Genomic DNA, 3,240 nt, shown 5'->3' with positions numbered 1-3,240 from the left:
ATAACGTCTGGGCCGGGTTTGGGGTGTTTCAGCAAGATTATTGTGATTAAACTATTTCAAGGTAGAAATACATTGTTACCTCACGTAATCATTTATGTGCTTATGAGATTGAATTAATTGTTTGAATTGACATAGAGATATGTATAAGAAATTATTTTAATTTCATAAGTATGTATGTGCATTAACACATTTGCTTATTAAAATTTGTTTAATTGGTTGAATTGATGTAGAGATATAGTCAAGAGATAAATGGACATTGGTAGGTAAGTATGTTCATAAGTTAGCAAATTACCGAGTTGCTGTAAATTTATTCGTAACAACATGAACATGAGTTTAATAATTCTAAGTTCAGAAATGTAATTAATCTAACACAATTATGTCATCTTTATTAAAATAATCTTTTGAAATCGTGCATTGGAACATTTATTTTATTTTTATTTATTTTACTTTATTAAAATCTTAGTTTTTAATCACTTCTTCAAATCAAATTAATTTTTCTTCACCAAAGTGTTTTTAAAATTGCATTCATAAATAGTTCTTTTCACAATCCCTGTGGGTACGATAACTCGACATTTACTTGTCACTTTATTACTTGTTGCGATTGTGTACCCTTGCACATTTTTGTTGTTCCAAGTTTTTAGCGCTATTACTGGGGACTGTTTTAAAAATTCATTATTTGTGAATTTGTTAATTTTGCATTTTGGTTTATTTTCCTATTCAATTTTAACTTAATTTTTCTATGTTTATTTCAGGTGTTTATGAGTATTGACTGAATCATCGATTTACTCCCCATAGACCTTGAGATTGAAAGAACTTTTCGATAGCAAAGAAGAAAGCAAGTCAGAGAAGGATCGAAGAGATGAACTTTGAAAATTCAAATCAAGGAAATGGAGCAAACCTTGCTCAAAATCCTATCGTCATTGCTGATGATAGGGATAGAGCTCTAAGACAGTATGTCGTGCCAGTGTTTCATGACCTGAGTCCTGGTATTAGGAGACCCGAAATCAAAGCATAATAGTTCGAGCTAAAGCTAGTCATGTTCTAGATGCTTCAGACAGTGGGCCAATTCAATAGAATTCCTACCAAAGATCTTCACCTGCACTTAAGACTGCTTATAGAGGTGAGCGATTCTTTCAAGTCAGCTGGAGTACCTAAAGATGCACTATGATTGAAACTGTTCCTATATTCACTAAGGGACAGAGCTCGAGCCTGGTTGAATTCATTGCCACCAAATTCAATTTTCACATGGTAAGAGTTAGCATGAGGCATGTACAAAGAATTATTACGAAAGTTCCCTCATCATAGAATCCCTCATTGCATCCAACTTGAGACGTTCTATAAGGGTCTAAATGCTCACACGAGGATGTTAGTGGATGCTTCTGCTAATGTTGATCTACTTTCTAAGTCTTACAATGAGGCTTATGAAATAATCGAGAGGCTTACCAGCAATAATTATCAATGGCCAACCAATTGAGCAGCGTTAAGAAGATGAGTCACTGGAATACATGAAGTAGATACTCTAACCTCACTTGCATCTTAGGTATCTTCGATTTTCTCAATGCTTAAAAATTTTATCACTAATGGGTTTAATAGTTTTGTAGCACAGCCATCGAATCAATTTGAAAATGTAGCCTATGTCTATCATGGGGAAGGACATCTGTTCGAAGAATGTCCATCAAACCCAGAATCCGTTTATTACATGGGTAACCAGAACCAAAACTGAGGAAGGCAAGGACTACAATCCAATTCCTATAACCCATCGTGGCGAAACCACCCTAATTTCTCCTAGAGTAGCCAAGAGGCTGGACCCAGTAACACATACGCCCAACTTAGATCGACCCAACCACCTATTTTTACCCAACAAGTTTAGAAACAACCTCAAGCTGAACCATCCAATGGCTTAGAAAACTTGTTTCAGGCATACACAACCAAGAATGATGCCTTAATCCAAAGCCAAGCAACTACATTGAAAAACCTAGAAAACCAAATGGGCTAGCTTGCAACTGAACTCAGAATCTGAGGAATCCAGGGAAAGAGCATTGTAAAGCACTGGCATTGAGGAGCGGAAAGACATTAGAGCCCAACACCGTCAAAGTTGAAAAGGAGCCAGCTGATGCTTAAGACTTAAAGGAAGTTCAATCGAGTGTTGAAATTTTAGTTTCATCAGAACCTGAATCTGCAAAATCTAATAAGGTAACTTCTAAACCAGCTAATTCTGATAAACTAACAACTTCGTTAGATGAAGAATTGCCACAGAAGATGAATCAACCAGTTCCAGTAAAGAAGCCTCTACCACCCTACCCTGAAAACTTCAGAAGTAGAAGTAGGAAGTTCAATTCAAGAAGTTCCTAGACATACTCAAGCAACTTCATATCAACATCCTGTTGGTTGAAACACTTGAAAAAATGACGAACTACGTCAAATTCATGAAGGATACCTTGTCATAAAAAACAAAGACTTGGAGAATTTGATACGGTTGCCCTAACAAAGGAATGTAGTGCATATCTTCAAGACAAACTACCCCCAACGTTGAAGGATCTTGGATATTTTACCATACCTTGCAACATTGGAGAAACATATTGTGGTAAGGCACAATGCGAGTATCAACCTGATGCCTATGTCAATATTTAGGAAGTTGGGGTTAGGTAAAGTTAGACCTACTGCTATTACACTTCAATTAGTAGATCGATCTTTAGCACATCCAGAAGGAAAAATCATAGATGTATTGGTACGTATAGACAAATTTATTTTTCCTGCTGAATTTGTTATTCTAGACTTTAAAGTAGACAAAGAAGTACCAATCATCTTAGGAAGGCTTTTCCTAGCAACTGAAAAAACCCTTATTGATGTGCAGAAGGGCGAGATTACTATGCGTGTTCAGTATGACCAAGTAACATTTAATGTTTTTAAGTGTATGCGATTTCTTGACACAATTGATGATTGTTCTGCAGTGTCTGATTTAGAGGAATTAATCATGGAAAAGGAACTCAACTGTGTTAAGGACCCATTGGAACAAATTTTGACATCAGATCCTCTAAATGATGAAGAGGAGGATGAATACTTATCTTTGCTAGAAGCTAATCAAAGGAGATTTAATCCATAATCCGGTTTTGAATCTTTGGAATTAGAGAACAAGGATTATGCCCAACCAAAAGAATCAATCGAAGAGCCACCTAAATTAGAACTGAAGGTACTTACCTCACATTTAAAATATGTTTATTTAGGTAATGCTTCTACTTT

This window comes from Gossypium hirsutum, chromosome A01 (assembly GCF_007990345.1).
Source record: "Gossypium hirsutum isolate 1008001.06 chromosome A01, Gossypium_hirsutum_v2.1, whole genome shotgun sequence".
Lineage (NCBI taxonomy): Eukaryota > Viridiplantae > Streptophyta > Magnoliopsida > Malvales > Malvaceae > Gossypium > Gossypium hirsutum.
This window is presented reverse-complemented; position numbering follows the sequence as displayed.